Here is an 11,523-nt window from a genome sequence, read left to right on the forward strand (position 1 = left end):
TTTTTTTTGAGGTAACATACAAATATGAAATGCTGTAATTCACTCAAGTATACCATAGGGAATCTGTTTTGTCACTGCCTGAACTGATGATTGAGCACCTGGTGAAGGGGATGGCTGGCCCAGGAAGCACAGGTGCAAGTAATTTACTGTGCTTCTCAAACAACCAGAAGGGGTAGAGCCAGGGTCTACTCCTGCCTTGATCATTTAGAGGCTAGCCTTTGAAGGGAGAATGTCCCTTGGATGAAGGTTGCTTTATGAAAAGGAGTGTTCTACTGTTAGAGAACTTCATCAACAACATAGTGAGTCAACTTTTCTCCTTTTTATGCTTATTGGTATTTCAAAGGATATTTTGCCTGGGGTTGGAAAGAACTTCTCTGAAGCAGTTTTGTAGCTCCATAGGACAGTCAAATGCTGTTGATGGTGTGGTACATAGCATATTGTTCCAGGTTAGATGGAGAGTTCTACAGAAACTTTGCATGTTATCTGGCATTTCGTGGTTTCTTCGTAGAGACTGCCAGAAAGTTGTCACATTCTTATTTTTAAGTGTCTTTGGAAGTTAGCTGTGTATATGTTTATAAAACCATGACTGTTTCAGATGCATCAGGAATATCTTGCTGCTTTTTTTCGTGTATGAAATTCATGTTTTAGTGTTCTCTGAGAATAGAGATTAAATGGTTGAATACTAGAAAATCATTATAGATGATAAGTGAGCAAATAAATTCAATTAAACAACAAAGAACTGAATGATTATAGGGGTTTGTTATTCCGTTGATTAAAGTTTAGTCATGAAAATAATTCAAACATGTAGGAAAATAATTCATGTACAAGAAGAAGAAAAAATGGGTGCTGACAGGGAAATTAATTTCTTAAGTAATCATTACGTGGAGGAGTATTATATGAAGCGTAGATATTGTCAAACATTACTGATTTCTCTGTATTGCTACGTATATTTAAAATAAGGCTATAGAACATTCATGTGAAGATGCATCTTTGAGCACTAGAGAGTGACAAGGTTGTTTATTCACACAGGGGTGCAACTTAAAAGAGAAGCCAAATCTAGGCTTCTTCTTTCATGTAAGACACCAGGTTAAAAAGAATAATCATTATGATTCACATGTGATAGTCTCAAACCTTAAATTAGTTTCATTTTTCAGAGCTGGTATATCCCAAACTATGCATGCAGGAGATTCTGAGTCTTGACAGCCTGGAGGAAAATCTCAGTTGCTATGCTCACCTAAATATGCAAGAAGAAATACCTCTCCTTAATTGAGCTGTGGAAATGTGATACACAGAGATATACAGATAGAAAGGCACACACTCCCACACACAGTTGATTCTCTTGCTATTCATTGTTTGAATGACTTAGCTTTAGTATTTCTGGCACATTCTTTTTTTAAGAAAAGTTTTTTGAAAGAAGATACTTGATAAATTACACAAACAGCAATTAGAGAGATAATTTTGACACATCTAAAAATTAGATATGGAATAGTTTCAGTTTCTGAAGCCCCAGAAAAAGCTGTGTAATGGTATAGGATCCAACATCACTTGCAGATGATGTAAAACTAGCCTGATAGCCTGCATTGTTGACTCTGTTAAACTTCTGTCCTATGCAGGTTGATCAGATTTGCAGTAGATCTACTACTACTTCTTTATTTTGATGCATAAAAAACACAAATCTGATTGTTAAAAGAATTTCACTGTGCATAAGGACTGCCTCCTGTGAATCATAATAAGTAGCTCCTATTATTCCTGTAACTATTGAAACTATCAATGTGAAATATCTTAATCACCCCTGACGAGCACTGAAGCTATGATATTCTTATTACAGTTTTTCATAAAGAACAACCTTATCAGTTATTCTCTAGGGTATATTAGCTTGGAAAAAAACTTCAGGTTTAGATTAACAGACTAGAATACTTTCATTTTAGTGTCTGCAAACATAAAATCCTAAAATGAGCCAGAGAAGAGAGAGGTTTTAGGTAAGTTGCTTTACTTTATATCCACTTCTACGTACTTCACATTAAAAATCAAGAGTGTAATTCTATTGGATTTAAGCGGTAAGGTACCAATCTTACATTTTCCTTTACCTCTTTCATAGTTTTACCAGGTAAAAAAGGAGATAAAGGTTTCAAAAAGGCTCCTTCCCTCTCTCAGGTACTTATCTGTTTATCTATGTTCTTAAATTCCCTCTTTTTTTTTTGTTTGTTTGTTTATGTCAGTCTTTCTTCTACACTTCTCATTTATTTATTTTCCAGGAGCAACTTGGGGAAAAAATAGTAAGATGGGTCTGATCTTCCATATAAATTGTCAGAGCTCTAACATAACATAGGTGTTTCTACTGTTCTAAGAGAGCAAATGCATCCTTCTGGCCTGCGGATTTACTGACAGTATTATATACTTTCATGATACCAGATGGTTTTTAATTACTAAGGCAGTTGCCTGGAAGACTATTTTTAGTCACTGACAAACAGCTCACATCCTATTTGCATTTAAATGGTTCTCAGATGTACCTAATAACTTCTGAATATGGTGTCAGTAGAGACGCAATTCTATGCTCCAGTTCCATGCAATGGGTACACTGAAATAGGTACCACCTTGTTACCTGTCTAGAAAATGTGTAGTTCTGCTTGAGGTGAAGATCTGTGCCTGTAACGTGATGAGTAGTTACCTGTTACTTTATTATTCAGAGCAGTCTTCTTGTATGATAACTGAACTTCTATCTTTAACGTAAAATACTCTTCAGACAACCTCTTACACATTTCATTACAATTTTTTCAGAGCTAATATGAATTTCCCTAATGAAGTGAATGACTTCCAAGTATGAAAGGTACTGTGCCAGAGAATCTTCCCTTCACTTTGAAACAGGAAAATAAATTCATTTTCTTTATGTAAAGCTTTCATCATAGTGTTGTCACTGTAGACTGTTTACTGCATATCATCTGCAAAGAAGTTCAGAAATAAATCATTTACAAAACTGAGCTTTGCTTCAAAAGCAACAACTCTTTTCTGCTGCTTGCAAATCCTCTATAGATGAGAATTCTGATTTCTGAAAATTAATGAAGGTGGCAAGTTGTCTATTAAGAGACATGTGACTATGTCTTCAAGATAAATGCTCAAAAAAAATCCATATAATTTTTCCATATTCAGAAGTTTTACTTGTTTGCGTTACACTTTAAAAAGTATTTAAGCTTATGATTAGAACTCATAGAGAGAAAAATACTAAATTCGGATTGTTCCATCGTATCAGCTAGTGGTGTGCATTAACTTTTGCAAGCTCTTCTGAATTTCCGTTTCACTGATTGCTCAATGCATCTTTTTATATTGCTATAGCAGGTTTACCTCTGGTTGCTGTTGAACAACTGCAATGCCTGCAAAATGCATTTTCTACACCTTGAACCTAACTGAAAGTCCATGTTGATGTTGAAGGAATTATAAGATGGGCGGGTAACTGTTTGTATGTGATGTATTGTTATTCCATTTATTCTTTGTAATTTGAGATTTTAGCTCATAAAAAGAGGGCCTTTTCTAAGGCAAAACATCTCTTCTACTCATTGTCAAAGGACTCCCTGAGCTCAACTAGGCCAGATTTCACCTCTGATATTTACACTCACTTTAGACTGAAATAAACGTAAAAGTTCTTCAGTGTAGTTCTGTTTTTTGAGTGTGGTTGGTTTTGTGTGGTTTTTGTTTTGTTTTTTTTTAATTCAGAGTGGAATTAGCCAGATATGATTCCAGACAGGAATGTTTTCTTGAGTGAATGAGCACAAGTCATATTCTTGATCAGGAAATTCTGCTTCTAGAATTTCTAGAAACTGTAGCTTTAAAAGAAATATGTACTTTGCTGAGGCGTATTATTACTGGCTAATCGTTGGCAGCAGTTCTACAGCTGACAGCTGGAGGCCCAATACAACTTACACCAGCAGAAATCTTTTCTTTGATTTCCATATCAGTCTGGAATGGACTTTTGGTTCTGCATATTGTTTACCTGCATTCTTTTTGAGTTCCCTTTGCAATCAGTAGAAAAGAATAGGCCTCTCTGGAGGCTGAGTAATTTCATTCAAAAGCAAGTGTGAAGAAATGCATGGAGGATGATTCACCTGAGTTATTTCTCTCCACTTACTTGGAAGGAAATGAATGACATGACTAATATAGACCAGTCAAGTATTCAAGTATTCTGATGACACTAGTAAGTGTGCTCTTTGAAATGTGTTTTTTTTTTTTTTTTAAAGATCTTGACATAACTAAACACTTTAAAAATGTTTAAAATTCTAGATCCACACTCATAGAACTGCATCATGACTGAGGCTAGAATGGATCTCTGGGTCTGTTTGTTTTAACCTCTGCTCCAGCCAGGGTGCCCAGGCCTATGGCCATGTGAGTTCTGAGGATCTCCAAGGATGAAAGTCCACAGATCCTGGGCAACCTGCATCAATGCTCCATCAGTCATGCAGCACAGAACTTCCTGGTGCTCAGAGGACACCTCCTGTGCTGCACTTGGTGCCCACTTCTTCTTGTCCCGCTACTTGCTACTACTGGAAAAAGACGCCCCATCCTCTTTGCACCCTCCCTTCAGGTATTGACCTGAAAAGTCCTAGCACTATCAGCCTCATAGGAGGGTGGTCCAGTCCTTTCTCTTGATGGTCCTCCACTGGAGTCCTTCCAGTATACCCATGTCTTCCTTTAATGACAAATTGTGATCAACAGTTTCTAAGCTGAGAAGGGTGAAAATATTTTACTTTTTGTTTCTTGCATAAAGTGGTTCCTACAATGCAGGCTGATTTTTCTGCCTTCATTTCTGCCTTCCTCCTAGAGTTGGACTAAACTGTGAGAGCAACCAAGGAACATTAGGATGTTTAGAGCCATAAATGGTTTGCAGACATTTACTGGATGGCAAGTTTTCTGCCTTGCCTACTCTTTAGAAATTAGAGTTTAAAAAATATATATATAAAAAAATAAATGCATGTGTCAGCTGAGCCATTCTTCTGCATTTCTTTGCAAATAAAATGACAATCATTCTTCAATCCTCTAATATCAAGCACCCTGGTGTAATTAAAAAAAAAAAAAGAAAGAAAGAAAATTGCATTTACTAGAAGGATTTAGGTATTCTAAAACAAGCTGGTGGAACAGTGTTATCAGCTGAATCTGTTCATTTCACTTTTATTATGTCAATCTATCTGAACCTGTTTTTTCTACATAGTCATTTTTCCTATTCATCAGTTAATGCTTTCAAAACTCTGGCAATTTCTGCTAGCCAGCAGAACAATATTACATCTTTTTCTATAATTAACTAAGAAATATGTCTCTAAATGAAGTATAAAAAGCTATGTCTGGTGTATAAATTAACCAACAAGCAGACCACAGAATAATCCACTAACTCATTCAAATGCCATTTACTTCTGGACTTCCTTTGCATCAAAAGCAGTTGCCACTATCTTAGATAATTAAAGAAATAAATATTTTATAGCATTGTTCACTAAACTCAATGACTCTTTCAAAGGTAAAGGATGACTGCATTCTCTTTAAAGAGTTATGTCCCAGCAGAATGCATGTCCGTGCATAGATATTTAAACTAGTACAGTTGCAGAACATCTCTGTAGTTTTTTCATAGTTACTACTTCAGTGAGATATGTCTTGGTACAAACCTCTGGCCTGGAAAAAAGACCAAGAAAACCCCGTGCATTTCTGAAAACTGTAAGTCTATGAAAAGCCCTCTGCTGATCACTTTTTAAAACCTCTTTGAACTCAATGCTAACACTGAAATTACTATTTCTAATTCACTTACGCCTGAGAAATTTTATCTGTGCTAAACACAGTATTCATTCCTGGTTATCAGCTAAAGATAACCAGGTAAAGAGTAAAGAAATTACCTTTGATCAGAAGCATAATGCATCAACTTTTTATTATCTAAAGCAGCAGCTCCTGGAAGACATCCATACGTATGATTTTTTAAACAAACATAGAATCCAGATAACACAAATAGAATTCTGGGCAGATTGGTTTTCTACAAGGTTATTTTATTTGTGTTCCTTTTGATATAGTGTGGTCATGCTATAGTAATAAAAAACTGCAAGGAGCTAATGGGCTATGGTCACTGTCGTTGCTGACAGCAGGATTTATGATGATACATTTGTGCATAAAATACCATCCTGTTGTTAATTGTTTGAGGTTATTGTCTCTGTAACTTTCTATCTATGGATATAGAAAAAAAAGAAAAACAAGTATTACTGAATTCCATTTTATTATTTACCTTATGCCTCCCACCAAGAATTTCAAGTTAACCCTTGCCAAATGAACAGAAAGAATTTTATTTGCAGCATATCTGCTGAGGGCATTACAGAGCTCTTTGCTGTTTTATTTAGGGAAGATCAATTTACTCAATACTTTAGGAACTCAGAACTCCATTAAAATAAGGCAAGATTGGACAAAGCATGAATGGATCTACGTGAACTTAAACATGTAGTTTACATCTATTACTGACCAGTATTCAGCGTAGGTACTGAGAAGTAACTCAGTAACAGCAGATCTTGTGGAGGGCCACAGAGGTGATCAGATGGCTGGAGAATCTCTCGTGTGAAGATGTGCTGACAGTGGGAGTTCTTCCTCCTGGAGGCTCCAAGGAGACCCTATAGTGGCCTTCCTATACCGAAGGGGGAGCCTAAAAAATAAAAAATTAAAAAAAAAAATGGAAAGGGACTCTTTATTGGGAAGTGTTGTAATAACACAAGGTGGAATGGCTTTAAACTGAAAAAAGTTAGGTTCAGATTAGACACTAGGAAGAAACTTTGCACAGGGTGGTGAAGCATTGGAACAGACTACCCAGAGAAGCTGTGGATGCTCCATCTTTGGAGAAGTTCAGGGCCAGGTTGGATGGGGCCTTGGAAAACCTGAGCTAGTGGGAAGTCTTCTCACTCGTGGTAGGGATGTTAGAACAAAATTATCTTTAAAGTCTCTTTCAAATCAATCCATTCTTTGATTCTACGGTTCTATGATCTTATATTAGGCATAAAATGAGAAGTGCTATGAGGATTTTTCTGGACATCTCCATGAAAAGTGTCATCAACTTTTCACTGGAGTCTCTTCTAAAGATATATACACTCATGAGGATTTTTTCACACTTGTCAGGTGCAACAAATCTGTATAAGATGTAATTATTACCCTTAAATTTGAGGTTTTTAAAGAAATGAATTTGTCGTCCTACATGTGTTTTACATAGGAAATACCTCTTCCATCATCTTGTGGGTTGGTGAAGTGAGCTTGCATTTGACTGGTGCAAGTTTTGTTAAAATTCTGATGTTGCCTTATCTTTTAAGAACAGCTGGCTGGTAAATGCTGCACATTGGATTGCTTGAACTAATTCGTATTTCAAAGCATGTTTATATCTGTCAGTGAGCAGTTTTTAACATCTCTCTCATATATTTTACATCAACAGTATTAACTACAACTAGTCTTGTTTGTTTGCTATTAAAAGTAACAGATGGCGCACTAAGCTGTTTTTCTTCAACGTAAACCATGCACTCATTTGACATTAAAATGTGATTCAGCCTGGAGACGTGGTTTTCATAAAAACATATCTTGTGAATTCTATATGTATTATTTCTCGGTTATCACTGAATGTGATTTTTATTTTACAAATTAGAAATTGGATTTTCTAGATGCTTGTAAGTTTGTGTGTTGTTTTGGTGGTGTTTTTTTTTTGGGGGAGGGAGGGGGAAGAGGGGAAAGCTGTTTTTAATTGTACCAGAATCAATTGAGAAAAAGACTTTGCAAAGTCTATTCAAGTATCAATCTTGTTCATGTTATCTGAGATAGGTAAAGATTTTAGCTCAATCCTCAAATCATGGAATGGTTTGGATTGGAAGGGACCTTTAAGATCACCTAGTTCCAACCCCCTTGTATAGACAGAAACATCTCCCTCTAGACCAGGTTGCTCGAAGCCCCATCCGGGCTGGCCTTGAATGCTTCCAGGCAGGGGGCATCCACGGTCACCCTGTGCAACCTGTCTCAGTATCTCACCACCCTCAGAGCAAAGAATTTCTTCATGATATCTAGTCTAAATCTACCTTCTTTCAGTTTAAAAACTATTTTCCCTTGTCCTGTCACTACCTGCCCTTATTAAAAGTTTCTCCCCAGCTTTCCTTTAGGGAAAAGTACCATTTTAGGTACTGGAAGGCTACTGGAAGATCCTGGAGCCTTCTCTTCTCCAGGCTGAAGAACCCAGTTCTATCAGCCTGTACTCAGAGGGGATGTGCTCCAGCCCTCTGATCAACTTCATGTCCCTCTTCTGGACCTGCTCCGACAATTTCATATCCTTCTTGTGTTGGAGCTCCAGAACTGGACACAGTACTCCAGGTGGAGTCTCATAAAAGCAGAATAGAGGGGCAGAATCACCTCCCTCAACCTGCTGATGCAGGATATGGTGGCCTTCTGGGTTGCAAGCACACATTGCCAATTCATGTTGAATCTCTCATGAGTTGATACTCTCTAGTGCTTTTCTTCAGGCTGTTCTCAAGACATTCTTTTTCCAATTTGTATCTGTGCTTAAGACTACCATTATCCTGATGAAGGACCTTGCATTTGGCCTTGTTGTACTTCATGAGTTTGACATGGGCCCACCTCTCAAGCCTGTCCAGGTCTCTCTGGATGGCATCCCTTCCCTCTAGTATGTCAGCTTGGTATCACTTGCAAACTTGCTGAGGGTGCACTTGATCCCAGTGTCAATGTTGACTACAAAGATCTGTATTAACCCTACCAAACAAGGAGGACTGAAATAAATATATGTAGGACAGTATGTAATTCATCCTTCTCTTCGAGATAAGCACTTCTGAAAGTACTGTAGATTGCTGGCATATGCTAAGTATATAATGCTTTGGCAGTTCATGTGTCTTTGGCTAATTAGGCAGATAAGGCTTCCTTACTACCTGGATAGTACAAATCACTATAGAAAATTCTGGTGGCTGCTGTCTCCCTGTGACAGTGGTATTTTCAAAGGTTTCTCTTTTGATTGTGTAGCTTTGATGAAGCTCTTGATGTAAGATAACAGACATTGCTGAGTGTTTTTAACTATCTCTTTGTTTCTCATTTATTTTCTTAACTCTTATTCTCTGAAGCACGTGCTAGTGTGGGGACATCTGGCATAGAGTTATGAGGAGTTTGTATTCTAGAAAAATTCAGAAAGTTTGGAAGTCTACAAAGTGGAGAAAATTTGAATTTTCTACATTCTAGTTAGAAGACCAGTCCACAGTTAAATGATAGCTCAGAGGCAGTTAGGGTATAGAGATTCAAGAGACAATTAATATCTTATCACTGTAAGACCTTATCTCCCACTTTTGCTCCACTCAAGAAAGACTGAGGGAAGACATCCATAAAATTCCTGAGGGGGGGGAGGAAAACAACATTTTCACAGTTACTTTTAGTGATGACTTGAACTTTATTTTGACTACAACAAATTAGTATTAAGGAAATTCTTTCTCTTTGTTGGGAAGCAAATTTTTAGCTAAATTCACCCATCTCATTAATTGAGCTATGTATTTTAACAGTAACACCTTTGAAAACAGTAATATGTAAGCGCTCTCTCACTAATAAAAACATAAGCAAGAGGGATAAACAGACTTCTTTAAGCATGATTAGGAAACATTGGAAAAAAAAATCATGCCACATTGGTGTTTTGCAAAGGATAACAGAGACACCTAATGGCAAAGAACTAGAACTTGTTTTAAAACTAATTCTGAACACAACATTTCTTTCAGGGAATTTTGAAGTAAAAGGTGCTGTGCTCCAAAGGAAATCTTCCTTTTTATATTCTGGTCTAGTTGTACAATTGTACACCCACATAGATGGGTGCAGAAAGGATATATTTATATACTTGGAAAATAGTGATAGTCATTACCTGACAATTTCTTTGGTTCAAAGTTCTCACCTACAAATAATTCTAATTTTCAAAAACCTTCTTCCGAGCAAATATCACTACAAAAATGCTCTGCTAGTCATAAGAGGATTATATATTTATCTTCCCTTTCAAAAAGAGCATTCATCAGAATGTAGTACTTTGACAAAATTTCATTCATTTGACAAAACTTCATTGAATAGGATTTTTAATCCAACCTCAAACAATAGAATACAAAGGAATTTGCTTTATTTTTTCTTAAAAAGAAAAGCCAACAGCTGAAAAGGATCTACATCCCTTCTCTGTCTCCTTTCTAAAACTGTGGTGGAAACATAAATGAAGTGAGAATTGAAAATCTGGTTTCACCAGGCCTTGTGCAGGCAAAGCAATCAAAGGCATTAGATATAGACAGTACCTGAAACTCAATATATGTGGAATAGCTGCCTCCCTAGGCAAATGCTACACTGCTGGCATCTGCATGCCAAAATCATAGTGATACATGAGATACCAGCAGTCTATGCTCCTTATAACAAGTCCCATGGATTCATAGATCTTCTTAAAAGATGGCAAACTCTCACATTATAAGGTAGTGTATGGACAGCCTTGATATTCAGGATATTAGATGATACATGAGAAGAAAAATACATGGTTGTTTGCTGTTATTTCTCCTACTAATCATCCAAAGAACAAGGGTAAGTGAGGTTTCTTCCTTGCTCAAGCACCAGCTAGAGCAAAGGGTTAGAAAAATATAATTGCAAATTACTCATGCCACCAGCATGAGGGAAGTGGGACTCCTCTTCTGCTCACCTGTTCAACCTTAGGAGCATCAGACAGTTACTTAATTAGGCTGGATTATGGTTATGGTAGTGCTTAAGGTGAAAGTATCAACCTCACTCATAAAATATTTAAAGACACACAAAAAATTGCAAACTTAAAATTCTCTTCAGATTTCTCTGCTTTTAGATTAATTGCTGTAGCACACCACTGACTTTCTAGGCTAGCCTGTGAAATGAACGCTTTTCTGTGACTCATCTAAGGAAATATATGAGATTGTTCATTACAAGTGGCTTCAGAATATATATATTTTTCTGTCTTTCTATAGACAATCTTATACTTTAAAAATATCCTGTGTTATCTGGCTTTGTTTGTTAATTCTTCCTCTTCCAAACAAAAAGTGAGAAAGGAGGAAGCCTAAGGAAAAATATAGGATCCGGTTTCCCTTCTCCTCTCTTTCAGTAACACATCTCCCTCTTACTATACTGTTTGTGTATATACACACAAAATGTGTGGGAGTTTTGAACTCTTCATTGAACAACACTTCAAAATTAGGATATTTCCAGACTTTTCTGCTTGTGTATGCCAATCCCTGCGTTATGTTTTCAGATAAACATTCTATAAGTACCTTTTTAATTCTTTACTTTCAATGTGAGCAATTAGAAACTTTGGGAAATATTTTTGTAATGTGCAGAGAAAAGCAAGATCTTCACTGCAGTGAACTACATATATTTTTCCAAGTCACAATCACTTTAAAAGTCATTTTCCTTATCATGGAATCTGCAAGTGAAAATCATATTCATGGAGAGACAACAGCTAATCTTGTGTATTTTTTTTATTATTTTATTTATTTATTTATTTTTGCT

At 36.5% G+C, this 11,523-nt stretch overlaps 1 long non-coding RNA gene across 3 annotated transcripts; it reads left to right on the forward strand.

Moving 5' to 3' along the window:
* The first annotated feature begins 196 nt into the window (after window positions 1-196).
* LOC109366972 lies at window positions 197-3,622 on the forward strand. 3 transcript variants are annotated; one of them, XR_002113686.2, is made up of 5 exons: window positions 197-299; window positions 1,929-1,979; window positions 2,099-2,154; window positions 2,779-2,827; window positions 3,331-3,622. It is a non-coding gene; the product is annotated as an uncharacterized LOC109366972 (long non-coding RNA). The 3 variants fall into 3 exon arrangements; XR_002113688.2 differs by having other exon boundaries at window positions 3,334-3,622; XR_002113687.2 differs by lacking the exon at window positions 2,099-2,154.
* The last annotated feature ends 7,901 nt before the right edge of the window (window positions 3,623-11,523 follow it).

This window comes from Meleagris gallopavo, chromosome 3 (assembly GCF_000146605.3).
Source record: "Meleagris gallopavo isolate NT-WF06-2002-E0010 breed Aviagen turkey brand Nicholas breeding stock chromosome 3, Turkey_5.1, whole genome shotgun sequence".
NCBI lineage: Eukaryota > Metazoa > Chordata > Aves > Galliformes > Phasianidae > Meleagris > Meleagris gallopavo.